An 11,095-nucleotide genomic window follows, 5' to 3' on the forward strand; every position below is an offset into this window, starting at 1 on the left:
ATGGAAAAGGAAAAAAGAGATTCTGAGAAATTGAAGAGATGTTGTTCAGCCTGTAACATAGGGCAGAGGTGTTTAAAACTAAGAGAAATTGAGGAGAGAATGGAGGATTTTGTTTCCCCACCATTACCACCTCCAGTCCCGGCAATAATGGAAGAATCTCCTGGAGGAGAAGGAGAAGGGGCAGGGGCAGGGGCAAGTGCGGGCAATGGTAACATCGAACAGGACTCTGAAGACCGGGGTTCTACTCCGATTACAGCTCGTACTCGGAGTAAGACGAGACCGGTGCTTCTGGCCCCCTTAAGACAAGCAATGGGAACGGCAGGCCCCACTAGAATTAAAATACCTTTCACTATGAATGATTTGGATTCATGGAAAGAAGTGGTAAAAGGATACCGTGATGATCCTGAAGGGATTGCTAAAAGATTTGAACTGATTGTTAAAAATCAGGACCCAGATTGGAAAGACATCGATTTAATGTTGGATGCTCTAACCGAGACCGAAAAACAACTAGTAATAAGAGCAGCTCAAACACAAGTTCAGATTCAAATCACTGCTGGAACCTTACCAGGCACAATAGATAATCATGTGCCCAGAACGGATCCCAATTGGGACCCGAATGATAATACTGATTATCAGCTTTTGAAAAGATACCAAGAATGGATAAAATTAGGTATTGAAAATGCAATACCAAAAGCAGTGAATTGGTCGAATCTGTATGCCGTAAAACAGGGTCAGACAGAGACCCCAACAGAATTTTTGGATCGGTTAAGAGCAGCCATGTGAAAATTTACCACTTTAGACCCCTCATCTGACGTGGGGAGACAGCAATTAGTGTCCTTATTTCTTGGGCAATCCTCAGAGGACATAAGAAGAAAACTCCAAAAATTAAAAGAGCCGGATATTAGAGACTTAGAGAGATTAATGGAGGAAGCCTTGAGAGCATATCAGAACAGGGAAAGGGATGAGAAACAGAAACTGGGGACGGCAATTGCCATAGCCACTGTGGCTGCACTGGGATGACAAGGTAACTTGCTTCGTGGGAGAGGTCGAGGAAACGGGAATCGAAGGGGTGCTCGACAGACTTTAAAATCAGATCAATGTGCCTATTGCAAAGAAACGGGTCATTGGAAAGGAGAATGCCCTAAATTAGAGAATCGTGCTGTCGTTGCCAATGTTACCTCCAAAGCATGAAGGGAACCGGAGGAATCCACCCTAGCGGACCCTCTGGTTAAAATTAAACTAGGGATGGAGGAGCAAGAAATAGACTTTTTAATAGATACAGGGGCAACATACTCAGTGTTAAATCAAAAGTTAATACCAGAGGACACCGAATTCGTAACAGTAAGAGGGGCTACTGGACGACAAACTAAAGCATACTTTTTAAAACCACTTAAATACAAATTAGGTAAACAAATTGGAATACATAAATTTTTGTATTTACCGGAGTCCCCACAGTCTCTATTGGGACGAGATCTATTAGAACACCTAGACGCAAAAATCACCTTTGATAGAGGAAATATGGTCTTGAGAATTAAGGAAAATCAGTTGATTAATGTCTTAAGCCTAGCCCTGTTACAAGCCCAAGTGAAATGTAATATAAATACTCCTCAGGAAATTGTTAATCAAGTATACCCTGGCGTGTGGGCCTCTGAAGTCCCGGGAAGAGCAAAGAATGCAGCACCAATAGTGATAAGATTAAAGGGCGGAAAGGAACCTGTCAAAATTAAACAGTATCCTTTGAAACTAGAAGACAGAAAAGGGATAAAACCAATAATAGACAAATTCCTACTATATGGTCTGTTGATAGAATGTGAATCAGAATATAATACTCCAATATTACCAATTAAGAAAGCTGACAGAGAGAGTTACAGGCTAGTTCAGGATTTGAGAGCAATAAACAAAATTACTGAGGATATACATCCTGTGGTAGCAAATCCGTATACTTTACTAACAAAATTAAAAGATAATCAAGTTTGGTTTACCGTGCTGGATTTGAAGGATGCCTTTTTCTGCCTGACCCTAGCCACTGAGAGCCAAAATTTGTTTGCTTTTGAATGGGAAAATCCAGAGTCAGGAAGAAAAACTCAATTAACATGGACAGTATTACCTCAGGGTTTTAAAAATAGCCCTACCATTTTTGGAAATCAATTGGCAAAGGAGCTCGAAACCTGGGAACCGCCCAGCCGAGAGGGAGTCTTGTTGCAATATGTAGACGACCTCCTAGTAGCTACAGAAACTCGGGAAGATTGTATTCAGTGGACTATAAGCCTTCTTAATTTTCTGGGTTTAAATGGATATCGAGTTTCTCAACAGAAAGCCCAGCTGGTCCAACAACGCGTGACCTATCTAGGACTAGAAATCTCCGGAGGACAACGGGAACTTGGACCTGAACGGAAAGAGGCCATCTGTCAAACTCCAGAACCACAGACGGTAAAGGAGTTGCGAACTTTTCTGGGAATGACAGGTTGGTGCCGGCTTTGGATATACAATTATGGAATGTTAGTCAAACCTCTGTACGAACTGATAAAAGGAAATCAGTCGAAATTAGTCTGGACAGGTGAAGCACGAAATGCATTTAAGCAGCTTAAACAAGAACTAATGAGGGCCCCTGCCCTAGGGTTACCGAATGTCTCCAAACCGTTTTGGTTGTTCTCCTACGAGAGACAAGGAATTGCTTTAGGAGTGTTGGCACAAAGACTTGGTCCCTACAAACGAGCAGTGGCTTATTTCTCTAAACAATTAGATGAAGTAAGCAAAGGCTGGCCAAGCTGCCTTCGAGCTGTTGCAGCAGTTGTAATTAATATCCAAGAAGCCCGAAAGTTTACTATGGGCCAGAAAATAACAGTACTAGTCTCTCACATGGTATCAGCGGTCCTAGAACAAAAAGGGAGCCATTGGCTCTCACCCCAAAGGTTTCTGAAATATCAAGCAATATTGGTAGAACAAGATGATATAGAAATTGTGGTTACTAATATTGTCAATCCAGCCTCTTTCCTCAGTGGGACTCTAGATGAGCCAGTGACACATGATTGTATTGAAACCATGGAAGCCACTTATTCAAGCCGACCAGACCTTAAGGAAGAACCTTTGGAGGATGCAGAGGACTCCTGGTATACAGACGGGAGCAGTTTCCTGCAACAAGGACAACGTAAGGCTGGGTATGCCATCACAACAACTCAACGGGTAATTGAATCACAACCGTTACCCTCGGGAACTTCGGCCCAAAAAGCAGAAATAATTGCTCTAACTCGGGCATTAGAGCTAGCAAAAGGGAAGAGGATAAACATCTGGACGGACTCTAAATATGCGTTTGGTGTAGTACATGCTCATGGGGCCATTTGGAAAGAGCGAGGACTACTGACTGCCCAAGGAAAACAAGTAAAACACGCTGAAGAAATCCTAAGACTATTAGAGGCTGTACAACAACCGGAGAGAGTGGCCATTATGCATTGCCGAGGACATCAGAAAGGAAATACTGACTCGGAAATTGGAAATCGTCTGGCTGATTATGAAGCCAGGAGAGTGGCAAAATCAGGAGAAAAGGTTTTATCCTTAATACCAGACGGTAAAATCCAAACTGTAAGTACAAATCAGAAACCAAACTACTCAAAGGAAGATTTGAAGTTAATTGAAGATTTAAAAGGTAAAATGGCAGAGAATGGGTGGGTCCATATAGCAGATGGTCGGGTCATAATACCATCTAACTTATTATGGCCCACAGTTTTAATTGAACATAATAAAACACATTGGGGGTCAGATGCCTTGTATAAGAGCTTAAATCAGAAACTGATAGGGCGAAATTTATATACTATAGTGAAACAGGTGTCCCAACAATGTGAAACTTGCCTACGTAATAACCCCAATGTGACCAATAAAGTAAAATTGGGAACGATCGGCAGAGGAAATTATCCAGGACAACAGTGGCAAATTGATTTTTCAGAGCTCCCTAGAAAAGGGGGGTATCAATATCTATTAGTCATGACTGACACCTTTTCCGGCTGGCCAGAAGCCTTCCCTTGCCGAACGAACAAAGCAAGAGAAGTAACTAAAATATTATTGAATGAAATTATTCCTCGTTTTGGAATTCCTGCCACGATATCCTCTGATCGGGGTTCTCATTTTTGTGCCAAAATAGTACAACAAGTAAGTACGATCCTAAAAATAGATTGGCAATTGCGTACCCCATATAGACCTCAGGCAAGTGGAAAAAATGAATCATTTAATCAAACAACAAATAGCAAAAATCAGTCAGGAGACTAACTTAACGTGGCCCCAATCTCTCCCCTTGGCACTGCTTAGAGTGAGGGTGAAACCAAAAACAAAGGACAATTTAAGTCCCTTTGAAATACTGTATGGAAGACCGTACTTGTTTCAGTTTACAGGGGAGGACATAACCCAGCAAGGTACGGGATATATATATAATTATATGATCTCCCTCCAAAAGCAGCTAGAGAAAATAAACAAGCAAGTTTTAGGAGCTAGAGCTAGAGGATTAGATCAACCAATTCATTCCTTTAAACCAGGTGATTATGTGTATATAAAGACTTTTTCAGGACAACCCTTGGAGGAGAAGTGGGAAGGACCTTATCAAGTCTTACTGACGACTTTCACTGCTATCAGGATCAAAGAACAGCCTGCCTGGATCCACTATTCGAGAGTGAAGAAAGCACCCGAGAAACCATGGACGGTCGTCCCTACAGGGCCCACAACTCTGCGGTTCTCCAAATCATGATGGTAATGGAGGCATTACTTGGCTCAAATGGAGCTCGATGGCACTCAAATACACATTTCGCTTTAACCCAGAATATCTCTAGGATTCTGAACAAAACTGATTGTTGGGTATGTACTCACTTACCAGAATACGGAGGAAAAGGACTCCCTTTAATTGGTATTCCGGTACCAAAGGATCATTCCTGGGCGAGTCTTTGGGAAAATACTTCACGGAATACTAACAATGATGAGATCTGGAAGTTAGAAATAACTAGCCCTGAGACACTGGAACCTTACTGTACATGCATATGGAGATGTAATCCCCCTAAGGGACAAGGGAAGATTGATTGTATTGGTGGAACATATGTGGGGAATCATACCGTTTGTAATAAGACAATAGACATTGGGACTTCAATCTCTGTTAATACTACAGCATGGCCAGTGCCGGAAGGGAGAGGGTGGTACTGGCTATGCAACGACACTGCTCGGAAAGTGTTACCTAGAGATTGGATGGGAACATGTACCTTGGGAGCAGCGATTCCAAATATAACTATACATAATTCCCCACTAAAAGGAACACCTCTCCTAAGGGCTAAACGAGATATTGAAAATCCTTTAGTAAGAAGGCCCACTGCCTTCCATAGCTTTGCCCGGTGGTTCCTTCCGTGGTTGGGAGTAAGTGAACTGGAAAAAGCCATTGTCAATATATCAGCAGTAATAGAGAACATCAAAAATCGGACAATAGATGCGATAAAAGCACTACAACTAGAGGTATCTAGCCTGTCTCAGATCATGTTACAAAATAGAATGGCATTAGATATGTTGTTAGCCTCCCAAGGTGGAGTATGTACGATCGTAAATGCTAGTTGTTGTATGTATATAGATCAAAGTGGAAGAATTTCTACAGACCTGGAAGAGATTAAGAAACAAACTGCAGTTTTACACGAGGTAACGAGAGATGACCTAACATGGGGGTTTGAAGAGATGTGGAACAAATTAACATCATGGTTACCTAATTTTGGTTGGTTAAAGCAAATTTTTGTTATGATCATTGTCCTTTTGGCATTGGGAGTATTGATCTGTATCATGATAAAATGCTTTATGTGGCACTGTCAATGACGTGCGGAAACGGACTCCACAATCAGTGAGATTGTAAAGTAGGTATGTTTATTCAGCGCTGGGCAGCACGGGGGGTAGTCCCACCAAAGTCGTGCGCGCCCGACTCGGCAGTTAGTTTCAAGTTTATACAGTCAAGTGTTACATATTCACAATACGCCTATACATATGCATGACCTGTCCCCGCTTCATATTAAAATTAGCTCCGAGAGGTCATTTCCATAGTCTCCTCTCAACTGCGCTTGCGCAGTGCCTCTTTATGGTGGTCGTCTGGTGGTCGCAGAGATGAAGATAGATGACTCCTCTTCGTCACCGCTAGTAACCTTTCTTCTTGCGCAGGCTCAGTGATTTCTTGGTATTCACCCAAGCCGCAAGACCAGTCTTAGCTGGCTCTTGGGGCCTGCTCCTGCTTCTTATCAGGAACTGTCTTTACCTTATTGGCTGGTTCTTAGGACCAGCTCTTCTTATCAAGGACTGTCTCTATGTCAGCTAATTTCAACAATGTAAGCGCTAAACATCATCTTTCACCCCCCTTTATTATGTCTACTGAGATTCTTTTGACTCCCCTTGTCTCAGTCAAAATACTGTAAAAAGCTATGAAGATTGGAAACGAAACAAAATAAGACACCAATTAGAAACAGGGAAATACTTTGAATCTTTCAAAGAAGATGAAAATCTGTGACAGGCGGAAGAATCCGCCTAAGCATAAAGAAAAGGGGGGAATTGATGCAGAGGCTGACACTAGGCCTAGTAGATGCAGAAATAGAACGTATGCTTTGACTCAGTGTATTGTCAGATAAAGGACTTCGGAATTTGTTAGAAGATTAACAACTGTCTTCATAAGTTGATTTACGTAGACAAGCCAAGGACATAAGCCTGTGTATGTAATGATATGTCTTGTTTGTGGAGGTATCCCGTGTGATAAGGGGAGATGTTCTGTCTTTTGTGATGTCTGAGCTAAAGTTAGGAGATAAGCAGAGAAGTTGTTTGTGAGGCCCAGAAGAGGAGCATACTGCGCAAACTCATACAACAAGGGTCAAAGAGCAGACAAGTGAGGAAGACTATGGACGACCACCAGAGGACTCCGGACGACCACCAGAGACCTCCAGTGCACTTGCGTAAAGGACATTTACATATGCTAATAGCTTTTCGGATAACTGACTATGCATAACATTTCTCGGAAATCTAGTGAATATGTATGTAAGGCATGTATTTAACCCATACAGTTAAGCTCGTGGTTAAGCACGTTTGGAGGAGCGATCCCCCATGCTTCCAGCGCTGCAATAAAGAATACTGAACTCCATCACCGAATGCTCAATTTGTGAAACACTATGCTGTACAATGCCATTCAAATCTGGGACACAAATTAAAGTAAAATAAAGCTCATGGAGGTTTTAATTGCAGTGGTGGTAGATTATGTCTCCAAGACTCCCCTTAAGACAATTTTGTTTTTCTTATTCATCCTGTGTCTGCTTAAGGATTTTCTCACATGCTCCTGAAAAGCAGTGAGAAGCAGTCACATCACAAGATGACAGGGTTAGAATCCAAATCGAACTTGAAAAAATGGAGATATAGTCAGAAAGATCAGGATGCAATTCTATGAGTGCAAATGCAAAACTTCGGTTTAAACAATTGCACAAATAGGGGATGAGGCCAGCTGTTGAGATGATTGCATTTCTTACATCTGGGGGTTATGGTGGATCCTGAGCTAGACAAGAACATCAATATCATGTTGCTGTGGAAAGATAAACACCAGACTGGGCTGCATAAAGGAAGAAATGAACTGTACTTGTGCTCTACCCAACATGGTTAAGGTCTTGGCTGGATTGCTAGCTCAGTTGCTGGTGTCACAGGTAAGAAAGATTTAGACTTACTGAAAATATTACAAAGGAAAGCAATGAGAATGATCAGGGATGTACAAGGTACAACTGAATGAACTGTGGGGTTTAACTTGAGGAAGAGGAGATGGGGACAGTGGGGAGAAAGAAGGAGGCAGAATGGCACCACATTTTAAACATACAAAAAAGTGATGGAAAGATGAACAACATAATTTTTCTCCCTCTTCCCATGGCACAGATCCTTTCCACGTCTGTAGTTCTTACAGTCTCTGGTTATGGAACATTTAACTGTGAAATTGTCAGAGCATCCTTAGTGGCTCTGACTTGTCTCCTTCCTGACCCTTCTACCTGACAGTTGCCTATAAAGAGTATGATGCCTGAGGGGGTATAAGCATGAGGGGTTTTTCTGGCAGAAAAAAACAGTGGTTAGAAAACACTGTGACTCAGTGAAGAATGAAATCCTTTATTTATTCACAGAATAGACATGGAAAAGCAGTAGCATACATTTTTCTTTTATAGGAGTGAGACATTAAATTCAGTCTTCATGTGTATTTAACCTCTGCCATTGCTCCTGACATCATCAGCAAGTCAGCTGCAGTGGGATAGCCTAAAACTATCAGGCTCATATTTACAGATTTTAAAAGGAAAAGAACTGATCTGCTATTCCAGTTTTCTTCCTAAAAGGGCCCAGAAATACTGCGTGATTCACTGAATGAAGTGTCATGGCTCAGCATATATGAGCACTGAGCTAAATTTGAACCAGGGATTTAGAGTAAAGATTTCTCTTGTTCCCATAATCATCCTAACCTTCTCTGAATTATTTAATCAGTGTGTTCAAGTCCAATTGGTGTGGGAATACATTAGATTATTCTTCCTGAATGAAGCAATATAGAACTATCAGCAATATTTTGTGTCATGAATGATTTCATTAAAAATAAAGATTTCAATGCTGATCTGTAAACTTTAGCTAGTTATTCAGGCTTCCATATCAATATAGGATAAAAGAAAGTGCATTTTCCAATATGTATGCAAAATAGTGTGACACAACTGTGGGAATTCATGAGACTCCTAAGTTAAAATCCTTAGGGGCAGTTAAAACACTGTCACACACTGTTACCATAGCAGGGAGCTGTGCTTCAGAGGAAGAGGGATTGCAGCAGCTCCTGACAGTGTATCCCGCTTTCTTAAAGGAATTCAGTTCAGTTGTGCTGTGCTGCTTTTAGTTTCACTTCCAACGACTTTTTAGCCATTGGCCAGGTTCAGCCACGTTTGACAGAGATGAGATTTATAACCCTTGGTACCTGGCCTTGTGCAGCCTGCAGAGCTGTCGTAGCTGTGCAGAGACCATGTGTCCTGCTTGGCTGCAGCCTCACCACATTACAGGCTGCATCTTGCACCAGTGTTATCAATTAATATGTATAATATGATTGAAATAACCAGGGAGCTGCTAAAGTCCTGTGTACAACCCCCATCAGTTAATATTTAAAATAGGGAAACAATAACTAGACATGATTTAGGGTTTAGGAACTAACTACTAGACAATGGGGCTTTATGTGTATGTCAGAAAAGGTAATGGATTGTAGTCTGATCAACAAACCTTGAAGAACTGCTTGGAACTGCCAAGATTAAGGAAGAAGTAGGTAAAAGGTAATTCCTACAGGGGGAGATCGCGACCACTGACTCATTGACCACCTACTCAAATGATACCACCTACTCAAAAGAAGACAATGAAGGAAGAAGACAGAGTCTGCACACTAATTTACACGAGGGGCAAAGAAGAAAGATCCAGTCATTAAGGAAAATAACAATTAATATGTATTAGTTAAGTGTATAAATGTGAGGATTTTTGAGACAAGGGTGTGTTGTCTTGAGACAGGCACCCATTTGTGCGCATCAATGAAATTAAATTGAAAATACCTCGACTCTGTTATTGGCTTGCACACTGGATAAACGAACCCCACTTGTGGGACAACACCAGGAAGCAAAATGAATGTAAATACAGACTATGGAGAAGAGCTGGAGTTAGGGCACTACCAAGCAACCCTGGGACACAAAGCTGTGCTGCTGCTTATGGAGCTGTTTGTTTTTCGGAGGTCAGTCAGTGTGCCACGAAGGTCACAGATAGCTTTTTTTGTGGGCAATTTATATCTTTCCTTTCTGGAGGTTTTGGTTTGTATTCAAAACAAGAAAAGAGAAACAGATTTGTATAACAAACTGGCTGATGCACATCTGCGCTTCAGCTTGAAGAGTGACCAGCTATTTATTTTAACATTGTCTAGAGCCAAACGTACGTGACTAATTCTCCTTCCTATTGTGGCTAAGCCCAGATCGCTGAGCAGGATGCCAGAGGGCTCCTGAGGGAGACAGTCAGCTTCCCCCAGGTCACAGAGAGTCCTGTCTATGGCACGGTGTGGTCCTGAGGCTGTCACAGCCCTTCCTGCCTCTGTGCTCCTTCTGTGGGGAAAAATTAGCAAGTAGTCCATGCAGCAACAGATCCATACTATCTGGTTTCCCCCAGCTCGTCTGCTCCCCATCTACCTATAAACTCTCCAAGTCATTATTCTTCACCCATTTGACCCATCATGGGGCTCTCTGGGGATGTTTAGAAAAGGGAAGGACTGATTGCTCAGGTGTAAACATTCAATCATGGTGAGAAGGCTTAGGAGAGTGTGGAAGCTGTGCTGCTCCCAGTCCTCTGTAGCACTAGGGGTTAAGGGTGATCTTGTGGTTATGAAGATGTATAAATGGGAACAAGTGACTAAGATGATGGAGACTCTATTCAGGTATCATTAGTCTCTGTGTTTCAGTATTTCTGACCATACAGCTGGGGCAGTGGCATGTCCCTACCTCTCACATCTTTGATGAGGAGTAATTCATTGGGCTAAGATAGCGTGGCACATGGATAAGTGTTTCTAGATGAACCAAACATGCAGGAACATATCTCCATTTAATTTTTATCTGCATTATTGTTGCCAAAATCCGGAATAAAACTCCTTAACGGCAATGAGTCCCATCTGGGTCGCCAAAACTGTTGCCAAAATCTGGAATAAAAGTCCTTAACAGCAATGAGAAGTTAAGAAGCAGGCACTCCTTTATTGCAGCGCTGGGCACACGGGGGATCGCTCCACCTATCGTGTGCACCTGTCTAGTCTAACTGTGCAGGTTAAATACACACCTGTTATACATATTCACTAAATTCCTGGAAAATGTTATACATAATCATTAACTTTCCGATAAATCATTAGCATATGTAAATGTCTCTTCACGCAGACGCAGTGAAGGTCTCTGGTGGTCTTCAGGAGCCCTCTGGTGGTCTTCCATAGTCTTCCTCACTTGTCCACTTCTTGACCTCTCTTAGGTGATTCTGCGCAGTACGATTCTCACCATCATCTATATAAGTTTACATAAAAATGCATACTATGTCTATTCTT

General features: G+C 41.9%; 1 long non-coding RNA gene across 1 annotated transcript; it reads left to right on the plus strand.

Annotated features, from left to right (window-relative positions):
- The first annotated feature begins 3,532 nt into the window (after window positions 1–3,532).
- Window positions 3,533–4,672, plus strand: LOC121232895. The gene is made up of 2 exons (XR_005931751.1): window positions 3,533–3,579; window positions 4,544–4,672. It is a non-coding gene; the product is annotated as an uncharacterized LOC121232895 (long non-coding RNA).
- Window positions 4,673–11,095: the final 6,423 nt, after the last annotated feature.

The sequence above is a fragment of the Aquila chrysaetos genome, assembly GCF_900496995.4.
Source record: "Aquila chrysaetos chrysaetos chromosome W unlocalized genomic scaffold, bAquChr1.4 W_unloc_1, whole genome shotgun sequence".
Classification (NCBI taxonomy): Eukaryota; Metazoa; Chordata; class Aves; order Accipitriformes; family Accipitridae; genus Aquila; species Aquila chrysaetos.